General features: G+C 37.9%; 1 protein-coding gene across 8 annotated transcripts in view; it reads left to right on the forward strand.

The window, feature by feature from the left end:
• The first annotated feature begins 1,683 nt into the window (after positions 1 to 1,683).
• Positions 1,684 to 15,994, forward strand: part of LOC110516202 (bromodomain-containing protein 4) — a 61,902-nt gene continuing 47,591 nt past the window's right edge. For 4 of the 8 annotated variants that reach the window (XM_036948860.1, XM_036948859.1, XM_036948866.1 and 1 more), the window contains exons 1-2: positions 1,684 to 1,841; positions 5,510 to 5,731. The gene's annotated coding sequence lies outside the window, so the exon portion shown is untranslated. The other 4 variants (XM_036948861.1, XM_036948863.1, XM_036948862.1 and 1 more) reach the window with 4 other exon arrangements.

Here is a 15,994-nt window from a genome sequence, read left to right on the forward strand (position 1 = left end):
ATAGCTTAGGCCAGTCCACACCATAACCCCACTTCCACCACGGGGTTCTCTTTTTTACAACTTTGACATTAAAACAGGGAGATACTTAAGTCAATTGTACAACTGAATGCCTTCAACTGAAATGTGTGGTGTTGTCACAAAACTGCACATTTTAGAGTGGTCTTTTATTGTCCCCAGCACAAGGTGCACCGGTGTAATGATCATGCTGTTTAATCAGCTTCTTGATATGCCACACCTGTCAGGGGGATGGATTATCTTGGCAAAGAAATGCTCACTAACAGGGATGTAAACAAATTTGTGCATAAAACTTGAGAGATTTAAGCTTTTTGTGCTTATGGAGCATTTCTGGGATCTTTTATTTTAGCTCAGGAAACATAGGACCAACAATTTACATGTTGCGTTTCTATTTTTGTTCAGTGTAGGATCAGACACCGCCTGTCCCTATAATTTTGATCTGAAAGACCTGAACTCAGAGGATTGATACTACCAAAGATTGTCTATTATATTGACAAGATATTTGAGTGACCGCTTTAAAGATGGAAGACAGGTGGGAGAAGTCGAGATCAGGTGGGAAGGGAAAGGGGGATACCTTGTCAGTTGCACAACTGAATGCATTCAACCGAAATGTGTCTTCCGCATTTAACCCAACCCCTCTGAATCAGAGATGTGTGGGCACTTGCCTTAATCGACATCCACGTCCCGGGAGTAGTTGCTGGGGGTTAACCGTCTTGCTCATCGGCAGAACGGCTGATTTTTCCACCTTGCTGGCTCTGGGATTCAAACCAGCGATATTTTGGTTGCTGGCCAAACCCTCTTAGCCAATGTCAGGGCAGAAATATGTGTGAACAACAGTCCATGGAGATAGATAGCAGATTCATCATTGTATCTGTGCCATTATAGTGTCTGTGAGGGCATGAGCAGCGCCATTGAGGCTATCTCCATTATGAAGTAGTTCTTTTTTTGTTCTTTATTAGCGGACCGCTCCCAATTCATAGGAATCACCCCCCAGGTGGCTACTTTAAAATGGTGGAAGCCCTCAATGGCAATGCTAAAACGGTTTATATCCATGATGAGTCTTCTATCGCTATGACAACAGGCACAACTCCAATAGAAATGTTTTGCCACGTGCGTCCATATCAGTACATTCAAGAACAATTTAACCATTAACAAACTTCTATTTGATCAAATAAGCCTCACGTAGCAAATGAGCAATTACATGTTTTGTTGACCAAATTCGACACTAATTGACCTCCAAACAAACATTTCTCACTTCGTGGCATTATTTTCGTGTATACATTTTGGGCGGAGTAAACCTCTCACTTCGCCTTTTCCTCTCTGATACTACCATACTTGTGATTAATTGACCACTAGGTGGAGGGCTCACTCCACTATAGGTGGAATTAATTGCGTTTCTTCAAGGTAGAATTTACCATAACATGAGTTTATTATAAGAGTATTAAGAACCTATAGTTTATAAGATTATGTGATTTATAGAAGGTGAAATTATGCAATTGTTACAATATCTATCACAAATTATCCAGTCCATTGACAGTGTGTGGTTACGCGAAAATAGGGCAATTAATTGTGATGCTATGTATGGCCATTTATGCAGACCAGTGTGTATTGGGAATTTGTCTATAATAATTTTCAGTGTTTGAAGTTATTGCATGGTATTGCCTGTTCCGGGAGACAGAGGGGATTCGTTCGTGGAGAGGTGACATTCCTCCGAATGACGTCCTGACGTTCCCCCTACGTCTGACGTCACTGACGTCGAACGGGGCTGTTTGTTCTGGATTCAGGGGTTAGGAAGACCTGCGCGCGCTGACAACCGACAGAAAAAGGTAAATAAACGTGTTTTGGGGTGTCGCTCCACCGATACCGGTAGGGTAAACGAAGGCATTCAATCTCAGGAATCCGATAAAACACTCAGAACCACACTCGGTGCATTATTTCGGTTGGTGTCAGTGCGCGAGGTGCCTAGCGGGGCATGGACTGTCTTATCACAGGCCTGTCGCCGGTGCGGGCGCACGGGAAGATGAATATTCTCTGTATTTACGTTACCTGATTTGCAGTTTATTGCACATCTTGTGTTTTCGTAATCTATGCTCCTTGGTGGTACATTAACGGTGTTTTTCAGGGGCATGGGCACTCCCTGTTGTCATTGCGCACGGTAGTTGGGGGACGGTAGCAGGCTAACGTTAGTAGCTAGCTAGGTTGTTTGTTTGTAGCCCCGTAGGCCGTATTCTTGACAGAAGTTACGCCTGGTTTGGGGCGTATTTTACGCTCCGTGGCGCTGAAAGCACGTGAAATACGACGTAGTTTTTTTTTCTAGAATAACGTCACAGTCCAAGTTGTATTCTGAAAGGGTGTTTACGTACGGAGCTGTCAGAAAAATGCTGACAGCGATCATGACTAGCTGTTGTATCTCTAGACCAGGGGTCCCAAACTGTTGCAGGTTTTCATTTTTATTTCCTGCAATTCTACACATGTTGTCATGGCGTGCAAATAATATTTAGCAGTTGTAAAACACATTTCTTACCATTCTATACATTTGCCCAATATCTAATGTGTATTCGTGTGATATTTGAGTGACAAAAAAATAACTATCTATGGGCTAAAAGTTACCTGACATGAGCTACTTGATCTGGACATTTCTGACAAGTTATAAATAGTTCTCTAAGGTCTGTAATGACTAAGAAGACGAGAGGAACTGATGATGTACTACCCAATTTAGAGATGACAATTTTCAAGAGTAAGTTTTTAAAGCTGGACTGAGTTCCTAAAATAAATAAATAACCTGTGGCGACCCCTCCACAGTTGGGGAACCACTGCCCAAGACAACAGTAGCTATTGACAAGAGAACTGAATATCCAATGTAAAACTAATTTTTACCAAATAACTGAGTAACCATCTTTACCACGTTACCAACCATATACTGAACCCAAAAAGTCAGTTAAACAGTCATTTCCTGTGGATATTTTGTCTCAAATTTCGGGCAGCAGAAGGACAACTGCACAGACAAACGGTAGAGTAAGTTAATGTAATTTTATCCAATATCCTGAAACATTTACACAGGATTTTTCACACAAATGTCTTAGGCTGTTTATACCAATTAATTGTGTATTACAGCCTGATTAATCAGACTATTGGTTATCTAGCTAGTTAAAACTATTTAAAGTTAATGTTATTTGAGGGTAGAGGCCTATATGGTCTGGAGAAATGTGCGTAGCTAAAATGACCCACTTGCTGTGAGATTGGGTTCCAATGTTTTGACAGTGTTAGCTTCATTGTTGTCAATTATGGTGTGTGTTTTCCTCCAATAACATAAGCAGTAAAACATCATGCTTTACCCCACAGGTGTTAGTCATTCCACGGAGGGCCGAGTGTCTGTGGGTTTTTGCTCCTCCCTTGTACTTGATTGATGAATTAAGGTCACTGATGAGTAAGGAACTCTCCCTCACCTGGTTGTTTTGGTCTTAATTGAAAGGAAAAAAAACAAAAACCAGCAGACACTAGGCTCTCCATGGAATGAGTTTGATTCCCCTGCTTTACCCTGTCTGTCTCTCTCTGCTGTGGGTAGAGACTTAGACAAAGGCTCTCATTTACAACGATTGTTAGTCACATGGAGACATGACTACTTGTTTTCACTGTTTCATCATGACAGACAGACGCTCTGCATCTTGTTGTCTTTGCCTATGCAAATGTCAGTGTAGTCAGAAAGTATTCAGGCCCCTTGACTTTTTCCACATTTTGTTACGTTACAGCCTTTTTCAAAAATTGATTAAATATTTTTTTCTCCTCATCAATCTACACACAATACCCCATAAAGACAAAGCAAAAACATTTTTTTTTATAAATGTTAGCAAATTGATACTGAAATATCACATTATTTAGACCCTTTACTCAGTACTTTGTTGAAGCTCCTTTGGCAGCGATTACAGCCTTGAATCTTCTTGGGTATGACGCTACAAGCTTGGCACACCTGTATTTGGGGAGTTTCTCACATTCTTCTCTGCAGATATTCTCAAGCTCTGTCAGGTTGGATGGGGAGCGTCACTGCACATTTATGTTCAGGTTTCTCCAGAGATATTCGATCGGGTTCAAGTCTGGGCTCTGGCTGGGTCACTCACGTCACTCAAGACGTGTCCCAAAGTCACTCCTGCGTTGTCTTGGTTGTGTGCTTAGGGTCGTTCGCCCCAGTCTGAGGTTCTGAGCGCCCTGGAGCAGGTTTTCATCAAGGATCTCTCTGTACTTTGCTCCATTCATCTTTCCCACAATCCTGACTAGTCTCCCAGTCACTGCCGCTGAAAAACATCCCAACAGCATGATGCTGCCACTGCCATGCTTCACCGTAGGGATGGTGCCAGGTTTCCTCAAGACGTGACCCTTGGCATTCAGGCCAAAGAGTCCAATCTTGGTTTCATCAGACCAGAGAATTTTGTTTCTAATGGTCTGAGAGTTCTTTGGGTGCCTTTTGGCAAACTCCAAGCGGGCTGTCATGAGCATTTTATTGAGGAGTAGCTTCTATCTGGCCACTCTACCATAAATGCCTGACTGGTAGTATGCTGCAGAGATGGTTGTCCTTCTAGAAGGTTCTCCCATCTCCACAAAGGATCTCAGGAACTCTGTTAGAGTAACCATCGGGTTCTTGGTCACCTCGCTGACCAAGGCCCTTCTCCCCTGATTGCTCAGTTTGGCCGGGCGGACAGCTCTAGGAAGTCTTGGTGGTTCCAAACTTCTTACATTTTAGGAATGATGGAGGCCACTGTTCTTGGGGACTGTCAATGCTGCAGAATGTTTTGGTACCCTTCCCCAGATCTGTGCCTTGACATAATCAGTCTCTGAGTTCTATGGACAATTCCTTCGACCTCGTGGCTTGGTTTTTGCTCTGACATGCACTGTCAGCTGTGGGACCTTTATATAGACAGTTGTGTGCCTTTCCAAATCATGTCCAATCAAGTGAATTTACCACAGGACAATCAATGGAAACCTGAGCTCAATTTCGAGTCTCATAGCAAACGGTTTGACTACTTATGTAAATAAGGTGTTTCTGTATTTTTTAAAATTTTATACAAATTGTCTAAAAACCTGTTCGCTTCTGTCGTTATGAGGTATTGTGTGTAGATTGCAGAGGACATTTTTTACATTTATTTAATAGGGTCTGAATACTTTCCAAAATGCACCGTACACTACGCCTTCTAGACACACCACACACACGGCTGACGTACAGTCACACTACAACCCTTCTCTTCTCTATATTCCCCCCCCACCACCAGTGTTGTGATTCCTTGTCCCTCTACAGCTCTCTCTCAGACCCCCTCTACTCCCCTCGTCAACCAACCGAAGACTGGTTGGTCTCTGTTTCTCTCTCCACCAGTGTTGTGATTGCTTGTCCTTCTACATCTCTCTCTCTCTCTCGCTCGCTCTCTCTCTCTCAGACCCCCTCTACCCCCCTCATCAACCAACAAACCAAAGGAAGTCTAGCCACTCTCTCCTGCCCCCCCTCCAGGTCACTACTCCACCCCTCTCGTCAACCAACCAACCAAAGGAAGACTGGCCCCTCTCTCCTGCCCCCTCCAGGTCACTACTCTACCCCTCTCGTCAACCAACCAAGCAAAGGAAGACTGGCCCCTCTCTCCTGCCCCCCTCCAGGTCACTACTCTACCTCTCGATTCTGAGAGATGACACTCCCTCTGGACTAGACCAAGCCTGCACCACAACAGACAAACATGTAAGTCCAGCTGTAAGCTAGCAGCCTGTGTGTGTGTGTGTGTGTTCTAGGCTAATGAACAACCTACTAGGACTAAACATCATCATTAGGGAAAGGGGGAGACCTAGTCAGTTGCACAACTGAATGCATTCCAAAAAAAATGTGTCTTCTGTATTTGAACCAAACCCCTCTGAATGGGCTCTGGATTCAAACCTGTCTTGAAGGTTGGTAGGTGTATTTATGTCAGGCTAATGAGTAAACGACTACTACACATAATCATTAGATAGTGATGGGGGGGGGGGGGAACTGATGCAGTTACATATTTTAAAGATGTATCCTAACGTTTTGACAGTATCCTAATATTAGTTTTGCGCTGGTTGGCTGTGCCTGCACCAAAACTACAGTGGTTTTCCTTCATAGCTTTGTTCTTCATCTTCTTTTTATGTTGGGAGTCAATTCGTTTTCAGCACTTTTATTTCCATGACTGATCAACACTTGGCTCATTCTTGTCCCTCTGCAGCAGACATATGGTGAGCAATATGTTTGGAACATCAAATCGCAATAAAATCCCAGTGTTGAATCACAATACATGTAGAATCCTGAGAATCACAATACATATAGAATCCTGAGAATCACAATACGTATATAATCACTATACGTATAGAATCACAATACATATAGAATCCTGAGAATCACAATGCGTATAGAATCCTGAGAATCACAATACATATAGAATCACTGTACGTATAGAATCCTGAGAATCACAATACGTATATAATCACTATACGTATAGAATCACGATACGTATAGAATCCTGAGAATCACAATACATATAGAATCCTGAGAATCACAATACATATAGAATCCTGAGAATCACAATACATATAGAATCCTGAGAATCACAATGCATATAGAATCACTATACGTATAGAATCCTGAGAATCACAATACATATAGAATCCTGAGAATCACAATGCATATAGAATCACTATACGTATAGAATCCTGAGAATCACAATACATATAGAATCCTGAGAATCACAATGCATATAGAATCACTATACGTATAGAATCCTGAGAATCACGATACGTATAGAATCCTGAGAATCACAATACATATAGAATCCTGAGAATCACAATGCATATAGAATCACGATACGTATAGAATCCTGAGAATCACGATACGTATAGAATCCTGAGAATCACAATACATATAGAATCCTGAGAATCACAATACATATAGAATCCTGAGAATCACAATACATATAGAATCCTGAGAATCACAATACATATAGAATCCTGAGAATCACAATACATATAGAATCCTGAGAATCACAATGCATATAGAATCACTATACGTATAGAATCACGATACGTATAGAATCCTGAGAATCACAATACATATAGAATCCTGAGAATCACAATACATATAGAATCCTGAGAATCACAATACATATAGAATCCTGAGAATCACAATGCGTATAGAATCACTATACGTATAGAATCACGATACGTATAAAATCCTGAGAATCACAATACGTATAGAATCACAATGCGTATAGAATCACGATACGTATAGAATCCTGAGAATCACAATACGTATAGAATCCTGAGAATCACAATACATATAGAATCCTGAGAATCACAATGCATATAGAATCACTATACGTATAGAATCCTGAGAATCACGATACGTATAGAATCCTGAGAATCACAATACATATAGAATCCTGAGAATCACAATGCATATAGAATCACGATACGTATAGAATCCTGAGAATCACGATACGTATAGAATCCTGAGAATCACAATACATATAGAATCCTGAGAATCACAATACATATAGAATCCTGAGAATCACAATACATATAGAATCCTGAGAATCACAATACATATAGAATCCTGAGAATCACAATACATATAGAATCCTGAGAATCACAATGCATATAGAATCACTATACGTATAGAATCACGATACGTATAGAATCCTGAGAATCACAATACATATAGAATCCTGAGAATCACAATACATATAGAATCCTGAGAATCACAATACATATAGAATCCTGAGAATCACAATGCGTATAGAATCACTATACGTATAGAATCACGATACGTATAAAATCCTGAGAATCACAATACGTATAGAATCACAATGCGTATAGAATCACGATACGTATAGAATCCTGAGAATCACAATACGTATAGAATCCTGAGAATCACAATACGTATAGAATCCTGAGAATCACAATGCATATAGAATCACAATGCGTATAGAATCACGATACGTATAGAATCCTGAGAATCACAATACGTATAGAATCCTGAGAATCACAATACGTATAGAATCCTGAGAATCACAATGCGTATAGAATCACGATACGTATAGAATCCTGAGAATCACGATACGTATAGAATCCTGAGAATCACAATACGTATAGAATCCTGAGAATCACAATACGTATAGAATCCTGAGAATCACAATGCGTATAGAATCCTGAGAATCACAATGCGTATAGAATCACTATACGTATAGAATCCTGAGAATCACAATACGTATAGAATCCTGAGAATCACAATGCGTATAGAATCACTATACGTATAGAATCCTGAGAATCACGATACGTATAGAATCCTGAGAATCACAATACGTATATAATCACTATACGTATAGAATCACGATACGTATAGAATCCTGAGAATCACAATACATATAGAATCCTGAGAATCACAATACATATAGAATCCTGAGAATCACAATACATATAGAATCCTGAGAATCACAATGCATATAGAATCACTATACGTATAGAATCCTGAGAATCACAATACATATAGAATCCTGAGAATCACAATGCATATAGAATCACTATACGTATAGAATCCTGAGAATCACAATACATATAGAATCCTGAGAATCACAATGCATATAGAATCACTATACGTATAGAATCCTGAGAATCACGATACGTATAGAATCCTGAGAATCACAATACATATAGAATCCTGAGAATCACAATGCATATAGAATCACGATACGTATAGAATCCTGAGAATCACGATACGTATAGAATCCTGAGAATCACAATACATATAGAATCCTGAGAATCACAATACATATAGAATCCTGAGAATCACAATACATATAGAATCCTGAGAATCACAATACATATAGAATCCTGAGAATCACAATACATATAGAATCCTGAGAATCACAATGCATATAGAATCACTATACGTATAGAATCACGATACGTATAGAATCCTGAGAATCACAATACATATAGAATCCTGAGAATCACAATACATATAGAATCCTGAGAATCACAATACATATAGAATCCTGAGAATCACAATGCGTATAGAATCACTATACGTATAGAATCACGATACGTATAAAATCCTGAGAATCACAATACGTATAGAATCACAATGCGTATAGAATCACGATACGTATAGAATCCTGAGAATCACAATACGTATAGAATCCTGAGAATCACAATACATATAGAATCCTGAGAATCACAATGCATATAGAATCACTATACGTATAGAATCCTGAGAATCACGATACGTATAGAATCCTGAGAATCACAATACATATAGAATCCTGAGAATCACAATGCATATAGAATCACGATACGTATAGAATCCTGAGAATCACGATACGTATAGAATCCTGAGAATCACAATACATATAGAATCCTGAGAATCACAATACATATAGAATCCTGAGAATCACAATACATATAGAATCCTGAGAATCACAATACATATAGAATCCTGAAAATCACAATACATATAGAATCCTGAGAATCACAATGCATATAGAATCACTATACGTATAGAATCACGATACGTATAGAATCCTGAGAATCACAATACATATAGAATCCTGAGAATCACAATACATATAGAATCCTGAGAATCACAATACATATAGAATCCTGAGAATCACAATGCGTATAGAATCACTATACGTATAGAATCACGATACGTATAAAATCCTGAGAATCACAATACGTATAGAATCACAATGCGTATAGAATCACGATACGTATAGAATCCTGAGAATCACAATACGTATAGAATCCTGAGAATCACAATACGTATAGAATCCTGAGAATCACAATGCATATAGAATCACAATGCGTATAGAATCACGATACGTATAGAATCCTGAGAATCACAATACGTATAGAATCCTGAGAATCACAATACGTATAGAATCCTGAGAATCACAATGCGTATAGAATCACGATACGTATAGAATCCTGAGAATCACGATACGTATAGAATCCTGAGAATCACAATACGTATAGAATCCTGAGAATCACAATACGTATAGAATCCTGAGAATCACAATGCGTATAGAATCCTGAGAATCACAATGCGTATAGAATCACTATACGTATAGAATCCTGAGAATCACAATACGTATAGAATCCTGAGAATCACAATGCGTATAGAATCACTATACGTATAGAATCCTGAGAATCACGATACGTATAGAATCCTGAGAATCACAATACGTATAGAATCACAATATGTATAGAATCCTGAGAATCACAATACGTATAGAATCCTGAGAATCACAATACGTATAGAATCCTGAGAATCACAATATGTATAGAATCCTGAGTATCACAAAACGTATAGAATCCTGAGAATCACAATACGTATAGAATCACAATACGTATAGAATCACAGCACGTATAGAATCCTGAGAATCACTATACGTATAGAATCCTGAGAATCACAATACGTATAGAATCACAATACGTATAGAATCACAGCACGTATAGAATCCTGAGAATCACTATACGTATAGAATCCTGAGAATCACAATGCGTATAGAATCACTATACGTATAGAATCCTGAGAATCACGATACGTATAGAATCCTGAGAATCACAATACGTATAGAATCCTGAGAATCACAATACGTATAGAATCACAATACGTATAGAATCACAGCACGTATAGAATCCTGAGAATCACTATACGTATAGAATCCTGAGAATCACAATGCGTATAGAATCACTATACGTATAGAATCCTGAGAATCACGATACGTATAGAATCCTGAGAATCACAATACGTATAGAATCTTGAGAATCACAATACGTATAGAATCCTGAGAATCACAATACGTATAGAATCACAACACGTATAGAATCCTGAGAATCACAATACGTATAGAATCCTGAGAATCACAATACGTATAGAATCACAATACGTATAGAATCCTGAGAATCACAATACGTATAGAATCACAATACGTATAGAATCCTGAGAATCACAATACGTATAGAATCACTACACGTATAGAATCACGATACGTATAGAATCTTGAGAATCACAATACGTATAGAATCACTATACGTATAGAATCACGATACGTATAGAATCCTGAGAATCACAATGCGTATAGCATCACAATACGTATAGAATCCTGAGAATCACAATGCGTATAGAATCACTATACGTATAGAATCCTGAGAATCACGATACGTATAGAATCCTGAGAATCACAATACGTATAGAATCACAATATGTATAGAATCCTGAGAATCACAATACGTATAGAATCCTGAGAATCACAATACGTATAGAATCCTGAGAATCACAATACGTATAGAATCACAACACGTATAGAATCCTGAGAATCACAATACGTATAGAATCACAATACGTATAGAATCCTGAGAATCACAATGCGTATAGAATCACTATACGTATAGAATCCTGAGAATCACTATACGTATAGAATCCTGAGAATCACAATACGTTTAGAATCCTGAGAATCACAATACGTATAGAATCACTATACGTATAGAATCACGATACGTATAGAATCCTGAGAATCACAATGCGTATAGAATCACAATACGTATAGAATCACAGCACGTATAGAATCCTGAGAATCACAATACGTATAGAATCCTGAGAATCACAATGCGTATAGAATCACAATACGTATAGAATCCTGAGAATCACAATGCGTATAGAATCACTATACGTATAGAATCCTGAGAATCACAATGCGTATAGAATCACTATACGTATAGAATCACTATACGTATAGAATCCTGAGAATCACTATACGTATAGAATCCTGAGAATCACGATACGTATAGAATCCTGAGAATCACGATACGTATAGAATCCTGAGAATCACAATATGTATAGAATCCTGAGAATCACAATACGTATAGAATCCTGAGAATCACAATGCGTATAGAATCCTGAGAATCACAATGCGTATAGAATCCTGAGAATCACAATACGTATAGAATCCTGAGTATCACAAAACGTATAGAATCCTGAGAATCACAATACGTATAGAATCCTGAGAATCACAATGCGTATAGAATCACTACGTATAGAATCCTGAGAATCACGATACGTATAGAATCCTGAGAATCACAATACGTATAGAATCCTGAGAATCACAATACGTATAGAATCACAACACGTATAGAATCCTGAGAATCACAATACGTATAGAATCACAGCACGTATAGAATCCTGAGAATCACTATACGTATAGAATCCTGAGAATCACAATGCGTATAGAATCACTATACGTATAGAATCCTGAGAATCACGATACGTATAGAATCCTGAGAATCACAATACGTATAGAATCTTGAGAATCACAATACGTATAGAATCCTGAGAATCACAATACGTATAGAATCACAACACGTATAGAATCCTGAGAATCACAATACGTATAGAATCCTGAGAATCACAATACGTATAGAATCACAATACGTATAGAATCCTGAGAATCACAATACGTATAGAATCACAATACGTATAGAATCCTGAGAATCACAATACATATAGAATCACTATACGTATAGAATCCTGAGAATCACGATACGTATAGAATCCTGAGAATCACAATACGTATAGAATCTTGAGAATCACAATACGTATAGAATCCTGAGAATCACAATACGTATAGAATCACAACACGTATAGAATCCTGAGAATCACAATACGTATAGAATCCTGAGAATCACAATACGTATAGAATCACAATACGTATAGAATCTTGAGAATCACAATACGTATAGAATCACTATACGTATAGAATCACGATACGTATAGAATCCTGAGAATCACAATGCGTATAGCATCACAATACGTATAGAATCCTGAGAATCACAATGCGTATAGAATCACTATACGTATAGAATCCTGAGAATCACGATACGTATAGAATCCTGAGAATCACAATACGTATAGAATCACAATACGTATAGAATCCTGAGAATCACGATACGTATAGAATCCTGAGAATCACGATACGTATAGAATCCTGAGAATCACAATACGTATAGAATCCTGAGAATCACAATACGTATAGAATCCTGAGAATCACAATACGTATAGAATCCTGAGAATCACAATACGTATAGAATCCTGAGAATCACAATACGTATAGAATCACAACACGTATAGAATCCTGAGAATCACAATACGTATAGAATCCTGAGAATCACAATACGTATAGAATCACAATACGTATAGAATCCTGAGAATCACAATGCGTATAGAATCACTATACGTATAGAATCCTGAGAATCACAATACGTATAGAATCCTGAGAATCACAATACGTATAGAATCCTGAGAATCACAATACGTATAGAATCACAACACGTATAGAATCACGATACGTATAGAATCCTGAGAATCACAATGCGTATAGAATCACAATACGTATAGAATCACAGCACGTATAGAATCCTGAGAATCACAATACGTATAGAATCCTGAGAATCACAATGCGTATAGAATCACAATGCGTATAGAATCCTGAGAATCACAATGCGTATAGAATCACTATACGTATAGAATCCTGAGAATCACAATGCGTATAGAATCACTATACGTATAGAATCCTGAGAATCACGATACGTATAGAATCCTGAGAATCACGATACGTATAGAATCCTGAGAATCACGATACGTATAGAATCCTGAGAATCACAATACGTATAGAATCCTGAGAATCACAATACGTATAGAATCCTGAGAATCACAATACGTATAGAATCACAACACGTATAGAATCCTGAGAATCACGATACGTATAGAATCCTGAGAATCACAATGCGTATAGAATCCTGAGAATCACAATACGTATAGAATCACAACACGTATAGAATCCTGAGAATCAAGATACGTATAGAATCCTGAGAATCACAATGCGTATAGAATCCTGAGAATCACAATACGTATAGAATCCTGAGAATCACAATACGTATAGAATCCTGAGAATCACAATGCGTATAGAATCCTGAGAATCACAATGCGTATAGAATCACTATACGTATAGAATCCTGAGAATCACGATACGTATAGAATCCTGAGAATCACGATACGTATAGAATCCTGAGAATCACGATACGTATAGAATCCTGAGAATCACGATACGTATAGAATCCTGAGAATCACGATACGTATAGAATCCTGAGAATCACGATACGTATAGAATCCTGAGAATCACGATACGTATAGAATCCTGAGAATCACAATACGTATAGAATCTTGAGAATCACAATACGTATAGAATCCTGAGAATCACAATACGTATAGAATCACAACACGTATAGAATCCTGAGAATCACAATACGTATAGAATCCTGAGAATCACAATACGTATAGAATCACAATACGTATAGAATCCTGAGAATCACAATACGTATAGAATCACTATACGTATAGAATCACGATACGTATAGAATCTTGAGAATCACAATACGTATAGAATCACTATACGTATAGAATCACGATACGTATAGAATCCTGAGAATCACAATGCGTATAGCATCACAATACGTATAGAATCCTGAGAATCACAATGCGTATAGAATCACTATACGTATAGAATCCTGAGAATCACGATACGTATAGAATCCTGAGAATCACAATACGTATAGAATCACAATACGTATAGAATCCTGAGAATCACAATATGTATAGAATCCTGAGAATCACAATACGTATAGAATCCTGAGAATCACAATACGTATAGAATCCTGAGAATCACAATACGTATAGAATCACAATACGTATAGAATCCTGAGAATCACAATACGTATAGAATCCTGAGAATCACAATACGTATAGAATCACAATACGTATAGAATCCTGAGAATCACAATGCGTATAGAATCACTATACGTATAGAATCCTGAGAATCACAATACGTATAGAATCCTGAGAATCACAATACGTATAGAATCCTGAGAATCACAATACGTATAGAATCACAACACGTATAGAATCACGATACGTATAGAATCCTGAGAATCACAATGCGTATAGAATCACAATACGTATAGAATCACAGCACGTATAGAATCCTGAGAATCACAATACGTATAGAATCCTGAGAATCACAATGCGTATAGAATCACAATGCGTATAGAATCCTGAGAATCACAATGCGTATAGAATCACTATACGTATAGAATCCTGAGAATCACAATGCGTATAGAATCACTATACGTATAGAATCCTGAGAATCACGATACGTATAGAATCCTGAGAATCACGATACGTATAGAATCCTGAGAATCACGATACGTATAGAATCCTGAGAATCACGATACGTATAGAATCCTGAGAATCACAATACGTATAGAATCCTGAGAATCACAATACGTATAGAATCCTGAGAATCACAATACGTATAGAATCCTGAGAATCACAATGCGTATAGAATCCTGAGAATCACAATGCGTATAGAATCCTGAGAATCACAATACGTATAGAATCCTGAGAATCACAATACGTATAGAATCCTGAGAATCACAATGCGTATAGAATCCTGAGAATCACAATGCGTATAGAATCACTATACGTATAGAATCCTGAGAATCACGATACGTATAGAATCCTGAGAATCACGATACGTATAGAATCCTGAGAATCACGATACGTATAGAATCCTGAGAATCACGATACGTATAGAATCCTGAGAATCACGATACGTATAGAATCCTGAGAATCACGATACGTATAGAATCCTGAGAATCACGATACGTATAGAATCCTGAGAATCACGATACGTATAGAATCCTGAGTGTCCTGAGAATGTCAGTATATATCGTATCGTGACAATATTGTATCTTGAGGTTCTTGGCCATTTCCAGCCCTGTTGTTAGGAGTGTTAGTAATTCAACTATTACTACACATCATCATTAGATAGTCTTATTGGTTGGTAGGAGTGTTAGTGAACTAGATATCTACCTCAAAAGG

This window comes from Oncorhynchus mykiss, chromosome 17, assembly GCF_013265735.2.
Source record: "Oncorhynchus mykiss isolate Arlee chromosome 17, USDA_OmykA_1.1, whole genome shotgun sequence".
NCBI classification, from domain to species: Eukaryota; Metazoa; Chordata; class Actinopteri; order Salmoniformes; family Salmonidae; genus Oncorhynchus; species Oncorhynchus mykiss.